Here is a 15,244-nt window from a genome sequence, read left to right as displayed (position 1 = left end):
CACCCCCCTCGGCCTCCCGAAGTGCTGCGATTACAGGCGTGAGCCACCGCGCCCAGCCTCCCCTATTGTCTTCTTATCCCTCATCACACACAGACACAGACACACACACACACACTCTTTTTTCCCAGGTTCTCAGTGACTTCTTTGAATTGAGAAATTATGCATTTCTCTATTACAAAACAATCTATTAATTTCTAACTACTCATTTATTTCCACAAAGATGGATAGAGAGCTTGATATGTGCAAATTACTCTGACAGGGGTTGGAAAACAAAGATGAATGAGACATTGACTCTCATTCATGGTCTAGGCAGAACTTAGACTTTACCATTTTTGTTTGTTTGTTTTTGAAGGTTTCAAATTTATTTCTTCAATAATGCCATATCTTAAGGGTATACAGTGCTTTCACTTGGCATCAATTATGAGGTATTTTTTTAAACAATTCAGTACTATCCCAGCTGGGATGATTACTGATCTCTCTATTCCCTTAGGGTGACTCTGCCAACAGCGGACAGGTTCCCTTTTATTCTAATTTGTGTTGCTACGTATGTCCATACAGCAATACAGACGGTGTCTCCACTAGCTAATACAGCATTACCGTCTTTGTCATGAAAATCAGATGTACATTTCCGGTGGCTCTGCCTTGCCATTTTTTGCCGAATGCTTGGAACATGGAGACGACTTAATGAATTTTTGACCAAGGAAAACATCATGAAGGTGAAGATAGAACTGAGGAAATGCAGCCGCTGCTTTGGTGCAAATTCACTTGAGGTACCTTTGAAGAGTGCTGAAACACAAAAGCCACTCACACTTTACTTTTTTTTTTTTTTTTCCTGGGACTGAGTCTTCCTCTGTTGCCCAGGCTGGAGTGCAGTGGCGTGATCTCAGCTCACTGCCATCTCCACCTCCCAGGTTCAAGCGATTCTCCTGCCTCAGCCTCCCAAGTAGCTGGGATTACAGGCACCCACCACCATGCCCAGCTAATTTTTTGTATTTTTAGTAGAGATAGCATTTCACCATATTGGCCAGGGTGGTTTAGAACTCCTGACCTCAAGTGATTGGTCTGCCTTGGCCTCTCAAACTGCTGGGATTACAGGCATGAGCCACTGCACCCTGCCTTCAAACTTTTCTTTTAAGGATAAAATAACATGTACCACCAAAATAATACTTGTTACTTATTGTGTGCCTACAATAGATAAGGAACTCACATGTTGTCTCATTTAATCCCCAGATAGTCCTACAAAGTATTGATAAAATGATAAATGATTCCCATTGTACACATGAGGAAACAGTTATTGGTAGATTTGGGCAACAGTACTAAGAACAATGGCCCTAATATAGTAAGTGCTTACATCTTAGTTGAAGGACATGCATGGGTAAGTCACCCAGCAAGTGAGCGAAGACTCTGAACTTGAATCTGGTTCTACCTTCCCGTGCTTGTTTTATTACCTGCCATTGTTTCTTACTCCATCATCTGAATGCTCAGGATAGATGAGGACTTAAACAAAAAGGGGAAAATGTCCCTAAAATTTTGGGCCATCCTTTAGAAACATGTGAGCACTCGTGACCAGCAGAATCACCATACAGCCAATTGAGGTGAAACTTTGAGCAGTGACTTAGTGGGATTCTTTTGCTGTAGGTTAACTAGAGTCCAAGGGGCATACAGCTGTGGAAGAGATGATTTAGTTAATTTGTAGTAAAATAGAACAGAATAGAAATATGCTGTCAGTCTATAAACACCTTCTCCAACTCCCTTAGCAAAGGGATTCCCTTCTTTCATACCCACCCCTCATATTACCCTGTAGTGATAAGTGTTTTCTTTTTGATTCCCTGATAATAATTGAAAGCAGCTTACATGTTTGGATAAGTGTAAATATGTGGGAGCAGAGAGACAGCTACAGTATGCCCTGTTCAGGGACTCTCATATTCTATAAAGTTCCTGGGCCGGAACCAGAGAGACTCATAATTCAGCCTCCATGGAAACCGTGCTCTGTGGTCAAGCAGCTCAGAACAATAAGCAGATGAAGCCAGTGGAAGGCAAGATTATTTGTTGAGGGAGTCTAGGCTTTTCAGAGGCTTAGGTTTTAGCACCAAGCAGAACGTAAAGAGAAGAAAACTAAAGAACGTGAGAGGTCTGTTTTGGCTCTACCTATTTGTTTTCTTTTTCATTTTGGCTGTCGTTGGGCCCATTTAGAACAAAAATGTCGTACCATTTTTGTTCCTTTTGGGTCTTGCTCTTTGCTGATGATTAGCAATGATATAAGGTGAAAGTTGGTAAGACTTAGTTCTCCCAGAGGTTTGGCATAGAAAAACTGAGAACAAAAGGCTTTGAGACCCAAAGAGTAAAACTCCAATAATGAACTAATAAGCATTAGGATAGATTTTTGGAACAAAGGATTTACCCAGCACTTCTTTAAGTCACACCATGAAATTATCTGTTTGATTACAAAATCACCTTTCTCATAACTAATATTTTAAGCCCAGAGAAAGAGAGGCATGGGTTAAGCAATGAACTCAGAGTCAAGACACCTACGTCTTGTCCAGACTCTGCTTCTAACTAGCCGTGTGTCTTAGGTGCTGTGAAACCTTAATTTTCTACTTTGTTAAGTGAGTATATTTGACTACATGCTCTAAAATGATCACATTCTCAAATGTTTGTTGTCAGAAGCAACTAATGGAAATTGTGGGTGTCTGGCTCTATCTTAAATTGTAACTGTGACAATTCGAAACCATCTCTTTTTAACATGCCTCAGTTTTCTCATCTGGAAAGTATGTCTTTTTAAAAATTCCCTCTTTCTATCCCTGGACTCTTTGTGGTGGACCTGTGTAGGGGAAGGCCCATAAGTCATCCTGACTTGGCTGACAGCCCTGTTAACAAGCAATCATACAGGTCTGGCAGTCCTCGCCACTCCTAGATGCTCTACATGAAAGGGTAGAGTTCTTGCCTGCAGTTCTGGAAGAACTGCCATTTCCCTAACCACACAGAAACATTTAATAGGAATCTAAGTGTTCTATTTGATAAAGACCAATTCAATTCCAGATGATTTTGACTACGTAAGACTCCTCCCTATTGCATTAACAAGAGCGTGTCCTGCCCTAGAAATCCTTTAATATCTACCTGAGACCATCAATTTTCAAATACGAGCTTGGATCAGAGCTCTGGCAGGGCAAATAGGACAGACATGCTTTTGCATAAACAGGAGCTTATATTTGGGAAGAATACATTAACCTTTCCCAATGCAAATGATAAATGCTTTCCACAATCTTGTGACAGCCTGAGCCCTTAAAGGGGCAAGGGACAGTAATTGCCCCCCAAAGTATGCTCTGTGCTCTGCAAGATGACCTTAAGGCTAAAAAGGAAGGTTTCCATAATGCCATGTGACTGGGCCAATTTCATTTCTCCTTTTCATTAATGAAGAGTTTATCAGTTCACCAGCCTCAATAAGTCTTTCAGGAATTTTTTTTTAATTCAAAGACGGGGATTGTGCAACACCTGCTTCTGGAGGGATTGTAAGAGAGCACCTAAATATGCTTATTAAGAAATAAAGAGGACACACTTCTTCTACAAAACTGGTAATAAAATAATTTCATGTAAAGTAAATATGTATTTTTTAAAAATTAGCTCTTGATATATTCTGTTATATTATTATTAAGATCCAAATAACCTGATGAGCATAATTCTCAAATTCTGATGCAGTTAACTATTCCCTGTCAGCGGTAAGTGGATGATGCGTACACTCATTTCCCCATTCTAAAAGGTTCATATTATTAACTTTTCCTTTATGGACCTTTCCTCTTGACTCTCCTATTGCAGATTTTTAAGGGCAATGAAAAGTGAAGGACTTTTGTGGCATCTGACTACCAGGGTGATCTCCTTCATTTCAGAGCAGAGGGTGGTATGAAAGGGTGCTGGTATGTGTTCATTTTGGATGAGGGAGAGTTTCTAATTACTCACTTTTGAGTGTAAAAAATACAGACCAGAAATGAGTGACAACCATATTCGGACCATCAATGAATGCATATTAATGGAAGCACTAGGCTCAGGGAAGTTTCTCTTATCATATGTGACTACAGATTAGACCAGTGGCTCTCAAAGTGTGGTCCCTAGACCAGACCAGCAACATCAGCATTACCTAGGAACTTATTAAAAATGCAAACTCTCTGTCCCCACCTAGTGAGTCAGAAACTCGGTTGGTGGGGCCAACAATCTGTAGCTTAACAGGCCCTCCAAGTAATCCTGATGCATGCTAAAGCTTGAATTCTTACTTTTTTTGCTCTTCTAGTTTTTTACATCTATCTCGCTGTGCTCACTCCTTCTCATGAAGGAGTGTAGCAGTGGCTCATGCTACACAACCAGGGTCAGTGGAAATCAGGAGTATTGGACTTCAGCCCTAGTTCCTTCTCTAACTAGCTCTAAATTTTTGAGAGAGATTATGCAAACTTCAGTTTCCTTAGCACAAAAAATAATATCATGATAACATCTGTTCTACTGACCTTATAGACTCATATTAGGTAAGTATCAAATAAGACACATGAAAGCGTTTTAAACTGAAAGGGGTGAGACAATATACAGTAAGAATGATGCTAGTCATGGTTATTGTGTCTACGTTCTTCTTACACAAAGACTCAGATAAACCCTTCATAGGAAATCAGTCTACATGTATTATGCAGCATATATTAATATTATTTAAAAGACAGTGCTAAAAACTAGGAAGTCTTAAGATAAAGAAGAGATATGACTCTTGCCTTAGCAGAATTTCAAAACTGGTTGGTGGGAGGCATTATAAGCACATACCATGTATCTTCAAAAGACCCACAACAACACATAATTATTGGGCAGATGGCATGTAGAATCAGGTGTGATTCACTCATTCCAATGTTGCAGCCTTCTTTGGGTCATAGACCCACCCTTTGAGAATCTGATTTTTAGAATTGTTTAGCACAGTAATTCTAGGGATCCTTTACCTAGAAAAGTGCACATATGCATTATGACTCAAAATATGTGTAAAAATACAATTTTTAGATATTGATAGACTCTCTTGAAATGTACTTACAGACTTCTAGATTAAGAACCCCCCTGGTTTTGAAGCAGATAAGAGACAATGATTAGCAAAAAGAAGGAAACTTGGTTTTTCCTGCAGGCTCTTTGAGAATCCTGTGGTTGGTAGTCTCTGGGCTTCTCTTGTGACTCACTTTAACCAACAATAATGGTGGAGTTAATATGGTGCCTGTTCAGGACTGAAGCCATAATAAGGTGTGGAAACTGTGCTTTTGTGGTTTTGGGAGCCCTAAGCTGCCATATAAGAAGTCTACCTTGCTAGAGAGAACATCTAGAGAGGCCAAGTTAAGAGAGAAAGAGAGAGACTCAGCCCTACCAACATCCCAGATGAACCCAGCCCTGCCAAGGCATGTGAATGAGCCATCTTAAATGTTCCCACCTGTGACGTCACCAGATAACTACAGCCCCGGCAGACTCCATGTGGAGAAGAAATGTCCAGCTGGACACCCAGTCAATTCATAAAATCATGAGAGATAATAAAAACTATTCTTGTGTTAAGCCACTAAGTTTTGGGTGTAATTTGTTACGCAGCAGTAGATGTCAGAAACAAATGGCTAGAACAAAAATAAGAAATTGGAAATTAAATGAATTATGTTCCAAAAATAATGTGAAGATTAATGGGCCTAGAACAGTCAACACAGAAATTTATGTGAGAAGTAGGATAGTAGAAATGAGGCATGCCAAGTTCATCCTAGGCTTTAAGAGTTACAGGAAATTACTGTGTTCTCAGGCATCTCTTGTATCTGGAAGCAGGATGTATGTCACTTTCTAATAGGCTTATCTTCTGGGTGAGGCAGAGTAAAGGGTATTAAGGGAGATGCAAAAACAATCACAGTCTACACTGATTCATGTGTGAAACTTGGAACACGGACCCAGGCTTGCTCTAGCCTAGGGAGAGCTTTGCTTTATGAGCCCTGGGGAGGCAGGAAGCATCTGATACTTCTTTGGGTTCCCTATTGGTTCTCACTTGTTTATTCCTATAATTATCAGAAAAAGACCTTGATTCTAGCTTTTAGAAAATGGGAGAAACATTCCCCTTTGGAGTAATTCACAAAGACATATTGATTGCCCCTGTTGGAGGCCTTGAAAGAGGAGACAGGAAAGGCAAAGACTAGAGATGTATTCTTTATTTGGAATGCAACTATCATCAGCTACTTTCACAGGACAATGGAGCACTCCCAAAACTGGCACTCAAATTGGCCAATCTGAGCACATTACCAGGGCCAGCAATACGTGCAAATTTGAAATTGGAAAAGGGACAGTGCTTGGGATGGCATAAAACTAGGGACAAAGTCAGAAATTTTTGGATGCCACTTCTAACATCCTGCCCCAACCACAGCTTCTGAGAGGCTACGTGGAGTAATGGCAGAAGTCTTACTCTCAGAGACACTAGAGTTTTGTTCTGGTGCTATTGTTAATCTTCAACAAGACATTAGCAAGTCACTTCTCTTCTCCAGGCTTCAGTCATCTTATTTGTAAAAGCATTAGACCACGCTAATGCTTCTCAAACTTCAATGTGCAAACAAATCACCTAGGGATCTTGTTAAAGTGTAGATTCTGATATATTAGGTCTAGGGCAGGGTCTGAAATTCTGCATCACTGGCAAGCTTCTAGATTATGCCAGTGCTGCTGATGAGTGGATCATACTTTGAGTAGCAAGGGACCAACCAGTAGATTCCCTTAGGCCATCTTTCAGGTTCATGATTCTGATTCCATTCTTTGGCTCTGGAAATCATGAACACTCCCTTTCCCTACTACCTCCTCTAAAACACAAACAATTCACCAAATAAAGATTCTTATGAAGTTTCCAATGTTTGTCAGATGTTTGTCAAGCTTAAGAAACCAAGCTCTATTCACTGATCACATGCAAATGTGTAGCTCTTACCCTGACCTACATGGGCCCAGAGATGTGTGTCTTGTGAGAGAGGTAACATTTGGATTCTTTCCCAGGCAGCCAAACCATACCATGCAAAAATAATCTGAATCCGGAAAAACAATGAAAAACTTTTCCTTTAGCAAATCAGCTCAGTAGAGCAGCACCCAACACTGCAAGTTATCCTCCTAGCAATTAGCATGCAAATGACTTTTGACACCCATTTGCTAATGTCAGCTTAATGCAGACATATGGGAGGATATTGAAGTAGAAAGCTACTGCCCTTTTAGATGACAGCAATTATTATTACATTTCCAGGAACTCCTTTCTGTGTTCCCATAGCAACTCAGATCAATTTAGCTTTACTGATACACTGAACAGGTTTAGTTTTGGAGAGGGAGTAGTAAGGCCATCCTCAAGTAGAAATAAGTAGTTGGCTGCACAATCTGTCATTTCACCCCCACTTTCACCCTACTCACCTTGTATGAAATTCCCTCTTTATGGAAGTTGTGATGCTGCTTTTTAGTTCAGGCCAGACATATTTTAGTCTTATAAAAAATACATTTTTATTTATTTATTTATTTATTTTATTATTATTATTATACTTTAGGTTTTATGGTACATGTGCGCAATGTGCAGGTTAGTTACATATGTATACATGTGCCATGCTGGTGCGCTGCACCCACTAACTCGTCATCTAGCATTAGGTATATCTCCCAATGCTATCCCTCCCCCCTCCCCCATACACCATGGAATACTATGCAGCCATAAGAAATGATGAGTTCATGTCCTTTGTAGGGACATGGATGAAATTGGAAATCATCATTCTCAGTAAACTATCGCAAGAACAAAAATATACATTTTTTATTCCAGAACCCTGCCGCCATTTCACCATCACTTTGGAAAGCTGCTAAGTTGTGTTAGTATAGACAGAATACAACTGTTTCTTCATTATCCTGTCACTTATTGAACATGCATATCTTCTATTTCATTTATTTGGAGCTTGAAGGATTTTCTTACCTGTAAGAGTTCCCATTCCCAGTGTATATGCTCCTGTGAAGAGATTTACCGCATTACAGATAGCTCTAGGCTGGAAGTCAGGATATTGTGGTCTCACCTGGGTTTCATAACTGAGGAATGGTGATACCTTTCTGGAATCATTTCCTTCTTCTCGGCCTCCTGCAAAATGGAAAGATAAGAATAGGTCTTGCTAGAGTATCTCCTTTCTGCTAGTAATATCTCTTGACTGTAAAACAGCAAATATTAGCATTTGGGATGGTGAGGTCAAGGTATGCATTCTCACGGATGAAGAAATGTAGAAAAAGATTCTGTACCATCCCCTCTGTCTTTCTCCATCTTTACTTTGCCCCTCTTTCTCTAACCAGAATTTCCTTCTACATTCCCAATTACATAGCAAAGTTTCCATGTCTGCCGACAGAAGCAGCTTAGCTTGGAAGGGAATGCATGGGGAAGAGGAGGTTACTGAAAGCATATAGACCCCATACTGAACTGCCCTGTAGCATTTAGGTGTTTGGAAAATCAGTTACTCAAATGTACATTGGGGATATTGAATGGTGTGAATATGGGTATAGACCCCATCATGTGGGCTTCTTTGATCACTCATAGAACACCAGTTTTCCTGTCTGTTTTATTCCCGGCTCAGCCTAAACATAGGAGTAGCTATTTAACCTTTTTTTCCCCCAAATCTTAAATGGGTTTGTGCATCCTCTGGAAACCCAATTTTACTATTACCCTGTACTTGGCATCCATAATTTAAAACTGACATATAAGTTAGGCATCTCTTAATAAGGAACTCAGGCAGATTGAAAATCAAAATGATCTATTCCATTACTAATTTAGGCAGTATAATAGCAGGATTCATCATCATCTCCTATATGCACATTTTTTTTTCTGTTTTATGTGTATCACTAGACATAGCACAGTGAATAACCACCTCCCGACTTCTCTGCAGCACCCCTCATTAGTGTGAGGGAGTCCTGGGGGGGTCTATGGCAACATATTTTATTTTCTCATTTGATCCTCACTTCAGCCTTTCAAAGCTGTGTTCTTTTCTTCAGCCTCAAGGGAATTCAGGGTACTCAAAAAACTAGGTCACAAATTGCATCCATCTCTTAGAAGAAAGGAGTGAAATGACATTGTTGTTCTCTCTGCTCCTCTTATCCAGAGATAACAGTGAATATGTGCTGCTTCAGAGGAGTAATTATGAATGTGTGAAAATCTGCTGTGATTCAATGACAGCGCACATTAGTCAAAAACCCTTTAGAGGAGCTGAAGCTTATAGCCTACCTAAAACCAAAAACCTCTAGACCTGGAGACTGAATGGATAATGAAATTTAATCACAGTCATCCTGTGAGTCAGAGGTGAATAAGCTTGCAGCCCTGGGAGTGATCCGGGTGCTTATGGCTATGAAGAGATCTCTCCAGTAGCTGTGCAGTGAGAAGGGCTTCTCCAGCTCCTCTCCCTCTCATGAATTTTTACCTATACCAGCACCATTCTCATCCCATGAAAATGAGATTCCAAGGAACTCCTCCTCATATTGCAAATTAAGCACCTGGTAACGCTTGATATTTTGGATATATCTCAGTTCCCTGGCCTATATGTGGAGTCCTGGTTTAAGAAAAGTTTGCTGTTTTGGAGAACTTCTTTGACGAATGAGGGTGAAGAAAGAAAAGGAGGGCAAAAATATCTTACCTGCCTGGCCTTTCTCCCTGGCCCTTTCTGGCCTTGAACAACAGATCTGCTACACAGGCTTCTGAGCACAGAGCCCACTCATCGTCCCCCACCACAGCTCTCAGTTACAGCCATACAGCCATCTTCATGATTAGCTCTGGACAACTATGTTCCTGTTTCTGAATGCCTTAAAGGGACCCTAGGAGAAGGTCAAGCAAGGTGGGGCACCCATGCATGGTGGCAAGATGTGTGGGTACTCTGAACTATGCTATCTGAAAAGCCAGGTTGCTGTTTGCTAGTAGGCAGTACAGGGTAGTGGACTCAGCAGAGCACACAGCTATGACAGTAGGCTTTGGAGAGTCAGGTAGAGAAGTGCATCATGACAAAATAGCCACCAGTTATACCTGTGTGTGTATGTGACTTATCCAAGATCACTAAGTAGTGGCTGTGTTTATTCTAGTTAGAAAACCTCCTGAACTCACTACCCTATGAGATTTCCATTAGAACTTTCATTGCAGTTGGCTTAGAGCATTCTAAAGCTGTTTACAAAGCAAGACTTTGAAATCCCTTTGTCAGACCCTGTTCCTCCACCCCTAGACTGGATTCCCCAGGTGACACTAATGGGGAGTGAGGTAAAGGAAGGTGTCATTACAAGTTTCCCACCTCCAGGGGATGCTCTATCTTGGGAAAAGACCTGCAGAACCCTCTGAGGCACATGGTGGATTTTAGATCAGGGACACTGCTGCACCCCACATGTGTCCCATGAAAGTAGATAAAACGATTGATCTCAGTATCCTTTCCCATCCCCGGGGCATTGGGTGAAGGTTGTTTAAAGATCATATAGTTTCCAAGTGGTTTAGAATTCCTGCTTATCTCTCCCCATTTCATCATTCAGCTTTAGAATGCTCTTCATTCAGCTTTAGAATGCTCTAAGCCAATTGCAATTAGAGTTCTAATGGAAATCTCATAAGGTAGTGAGTTCAGGAGGTTTTCTAACTAGAATAACACAGCCACTACTTAGTGATCTTGGATAAGTCACATACTTTTTTGCAGCGACCTATATACAATGTAAAGCCTGCAGGATTAAGACAGAAATAAAATCCTTAACACTTCTAATATCCTATGAGTGTAAATGATCATTCCCATGCAACCCCCTACAAACCCTCATCACCACCCCAAATTCAACTTGTCAGAAAGAATTAGCACATACTTAATATTTATTCCTGTTTTTTTCTCTTGAAGAACTGTGAAGTTATAGAACTTGAGAGTTGAAATGGGTCCCAGGAAGAAAATGGCAGTAGCTGTGCAGTGGATGTCTCCCTCGCCGTGTGAAGAAAATGTGTATCTCTAGATCAAAGGGGCAAGAGCCGGTCATCATTGCCAGTTTTCAGATCAGGAATTGGAGACTTTAGAAGAAAGCACAGGTGCCTTCATACCCCTAGGACAGGTTATGGCATTTTCCTCTGTCAACCACAGTCCCTTGTTGAGCTATTCCCCTAAACGGTGATTCCTTCTCCCCAACCTATATTCTCTTCTTTGCCCAGATCCATCTAAAATCTGCTCTCAGGCTCTTCCCTGCACAAATTCTTCCTTGTAACTAAAGTATATGCATTAAAATTTTACTCTACACCAAAGGCTTTGGAATTTAACCTCATTTCATGCCTAGGGAACACATTTTAGGGGCAGATCCATATTTGAGCATAGGCTTCTCCACAGAAATCCTCCCCGCTCCAACCAAATCCTCCCGACTCCAGTCTTGCTGTGGATAGCACAGACAAACCATGTGTCCAATGTGGGATCCAAGTGAAGAGACAAAAGGACTCAATGTTGCCATTTTGGACCCATTCTCTTAAGCTGAGGGGACATTTCTGGACTTCTGTTAAATGTTATTTCTTTGGCATCTTCCACACTGAGAGTAAAAATGCTGACTTCAAGGTTCTACATTTTACAAAAAGCTAGAGATGTTCTTTTTAATCTCACTAAATGTGTATTTGAAGAGTCCCAAGAATTCACGTTTCTAAAGAGGCACATTGCCCTTGTCCTGTCTCCTGTCCTGTGAGGTTTTATGTTAGCCCACCTTTATTGTCTTTGTGTGCCATCTCTCAGTGGGCTCTCTGGAGCCAAGATGAGGACACTCTTTTCAAGCACTTACCAAGCCTCACTTCAAGCAATGGCATCAGTGGAAATTCTGTGAGAAAAAGAAGAAAGGTGACTTCTGGAGAGAACTAAGTGCAGTTCATGGCATTCGATGCTCATTAGGAAAAGCCATCACAAGGTGCAGCACCCTGATTTTTTCAGTGTACCCCAAAGTATTAGGCTTTTCTTTCACTGTTCTCACAGTGTTTGTCACACTTGATTGTCATAAACTTTACAGCCATGAGCACTGGCATTATTCAGGGAGTTTTTCAACATTTTCCCTAATCTCATGACTATGGCTTCCGGTATTCTTATCCATTAATCACTGTGACTCCTTCACCGTACCTGCTTATCTTATTTCAAGAGGGCAACGTAAAATACATATTCAACCTCAGATGTTCATTTATGTTAATACTTAATGGCCATTCCCCTTAAAAAATCCAGAAGATATCATCCCAGCCCCCAAGGAACTCACACTCAGTAGGGGAAGGCTAACATTTAAAAAATCCAGGCTGTGCGCAGTGGCTCACACCTGTAATCCTAGCACTTTGGGAGGCCAAGGTGGGAGGATTGCCTGAGCTCGGGAGTTTGAGACCAGTGTGGGAAACATGGTGAAACTCCATCTCTACTACACACACACACACAAAAAAAAAAAAAAAAAAAAAAATTGTCCAGGTGTGGTGGCATGTGCCTGTAGTCCCAGCTACTTGGGAGGCTGAGGCAGGAGAATTCCTTGAATCCAGGAGGCGGAGGTTGCAGTGAGCCAATATCGAGTCGTCACTGCACTCCAGCCTGGGCAACGGAGTGAGAATCCGTTTCTTAAAAAACAACAACAAACAAAACTGAAGTAATGTGGTGAGTGGAAATGGAGGCAGATACTCTGTTATGCGAAGGCTAGAGGACAAATCAGTTAACTTCATATGTGCAAATGTGGAGAGGTTCAAGAAGGAGAGTGGGGGGAGGCAAAGCAGGCAGAAATAGGAGTTAGAGAAAGCAGACAGGAGAGGTGGCAGTGAGAATTGAATTTTGAAGGTTAAACAAAAACTTGTTGAAGAATACTCCAGCTAGATCTCTCTAGCTGGAGAGATACTGGTACTGCAAACAAGAGGTACTGGTACTGCAAACAAGAGGTACAGGTACTGCAAACAAGTTGAAACAGCATTGCAGATCTTCAGGAAACCACAAAAGGCCCAGCAGAGCTGGAGGGGGCTGTTTGGTGTGAGATGGAGTAGGGTGACAGGCGATCACCTGCCCCATGTGCGTGCTGTGGTGAGAAGACTGGTATCTCTATGGGGTATTAGGGGTTTCATTAAGCAGGTGTGAGAGAGATTTAGAAAGAAGAGTGGTGCTGACACACTTTAATGCTGTAACAAGTTTCCCCCAAATCAAGGGTTCTCAAAGGGTAGGCACTGGACCAGAGGCATTAGCATCATCTAGGACTTCTAGATATACCACCTCACAGCAGACTTGCTGAATCAGAAACGCCTGTGCTGGCACCCTTCAGGTGACTTCAGTGCATGTTCAGATTTGAGAGGCATTGGTCTAAATCAGTCAGCTCTTTGAAAAAGTTTAGATGGGAAAGGCAAATAAGCAAGGCATTGGAGAGGTTAAATAGAACAAAGACCTCATTCTATTTGCTCAATTTCGGACCGAGTTACAGAATTCTGCCAGTAAGTGCTTTAAGAATAAAGCAAGAAGGCTTTATGAAGAAATGTTATTTGAACGATGGGTGCAATTTAGAAAGACAAAGTAGACAGGGAATATTTAGTAGATAAAGCCACAGGCCAATAGATAAGTAGATATTCAACAAATAAATAAATCAACACGTTTAACAAAAGCTGATGGAACCCCTATCTCGAGCAACCCTCTATCTCAGGTGCAAGAGAAGCATAGAATAAGACATGCCTTCAAGGAAATAAACCCATGAACAATTACTGAGACTCCTATAATTCTCTCTTGTGATTATTTATCCAGATGCAATGGAAATTTTATGGATATTGCCTTCAGTATTCTTGGGGATAAAATAGAATTAATTTAGGCCATGGAATCTTCGACTGCCTGTTCTTTCACCCAGGAGTTGTGGGGGGAGATGCGGGGTGGCAGTGGAGGAGGCTCAAGCCATTCTCCATGTGAGAGTCCTTGCACGTGTGTGTTGCTGGTTAGCAGCAGCTGCTGCAAAGAAAATAATTATTTTCTTGAACTGGAAACTTATTTCCTCCAGGGATTAATCAAGACAAAAGTAATCTAAATCCCATTAAGACTACTTAATGATCAATCTTTCCCTCTGTTTTCCCTGACTGTAGGGAAGTGAATTGCCCCAATCCTTCTCTGTAACCTGCCTGCAGCCATGCCAATGCCTTACCTGTTATATTCAGCCATAGGGGAAGCTTATTCTCATAGAGTCAGGGGTTGGCATGCAGTCACTAGCTATTCTTGGTGAGACTAGTGAAGACGAGTGAAGGAAAATGTTGCATAGGTCAAATCTCATAGCCACAAATAGGTGGTTGTAAGAGTAACAATAAAAGAAAGTCATTCCCATACTCTAGTAGATGACTCATTTTCTCCTCATTTTTTTTCCAAGGTGTTCTCTACAATGGTTAACCTAGTACCAAAAATCCTTCTCTTTTTTCTTGGACAAATCCTGTTCAAGTTAGCATAGCATTTACTATGTCCAAGACATTGTCCAGATGCTGTGGAAAATACAAACTCTAAGTAAACAAAACAGAACCTTGTTCCTAAGAAGCTTACCATACATTAAATGTAGGGGCTTATAAACAGACTAACCATAAACTGAGGCCAAATGAAATAATTAGTAAACATAAATATAAAGGAATAAGATTAGAGAAAAAGAAAGAAATGCCTTCTAATGCTGGGAAAATCTGAAGAAGACTTCCTGGAGGAGGTAGAATTTGAGCAGGCTTTGAAGAGATAGAGAAAATTTAAATGGGGTATAAGAAAGGAGAAAGGCATTCCAATTGGAGAGAATATGGAAAAGTCACAAAATCATGCAAATCTATGTATGTAGAGTTAAAGTGTAGTAGTGTGACAAGATAACATAGTAGGTGGAAGTATAAAGAGAGAGATGAGGCATGGAATAGCAGTTGGGTTTTGATTGAGGAAGATCTGAAATACAATGGGTTTGTACTAAACTGGGAACAAGAGAGAGTGTTTTTCTTACTATTTGCTCCTGAGAATGTAAATTATGTTTTATGTTTTTGAACTGAAATGAAGAATTTGGGCTTTAGTACAGTACTCTTTGGTACTATAAAATTCCATTTAGTCTATGGACCTCCTTCCAGCCCAAACATTCCAGTTTCTCTCCGTAATAAAAGGTATCTGATCTCCCCCTCAAAGAGCTTAGAGGAGAAACAGCTTAGGAATGGGGGCTTCTGTATCATTTTCCTATGCCTCTTACTACAGGAAAAATACTTCTTTTTCTTCCTAATTCACTTCAGAGAAACAAACTGGTCTCCAGCTGTTGCAAA

At 40.8% G+C, this 15,244-nt stretch overlaps 1 long non-coding RNA gene and 1 pseudogene across 1 annotated transcript; one reads left to right on the top strand and one right to left on the bottom strand.

Moving 5' to 3' along the window:
- Positions 1-478: 478 nt before the first annotated feature.
- Positions 479-709, bottom strand: LOC129031651 (cytochrome c oxidase subunit 7B, mitochondrial; annotated as a pseudogene).
- A 1,277-nt stretch (positions 710-1,986) lies between these two features.
- On the top strand, positions 1,987-11,259 carry LOC129031653 (uncharacterized). Its single transcript, XR_008501081.1, has 3 exons — positions 1,987-2,131; positions 3,475-3,572; positions 10,866-11,259. It is a non-coding gene; the product is annotated as an uncharacterized LOC129031653 (long non-coding RNA).
- The last annotated feature ends 3,985 nt before the right edge of the window (positions 11,260-15,244 follow it).

This window comes from Pongo pygmaeus, chromosome 1, assembly GCF_028885625.2.
Source record: "Pongo pygmaeus isolate AG05252 chromosome 1, NHGRI_mPonPyg2-v2.0_pri, whole genome shotgun sequence".
In the NCBI taxonomy this organism is placed as follows: Eukaryota; Metazoa; Chordata; class Mammalia; order Primates; family Hominidae; genus Pongo; species Pongo pygmaeus.
The sequence above is the reverse complement of the archived record's forward strand: the minus strand, read 5'-3'. Positions and strand labels throughout refer to the sequence as shown.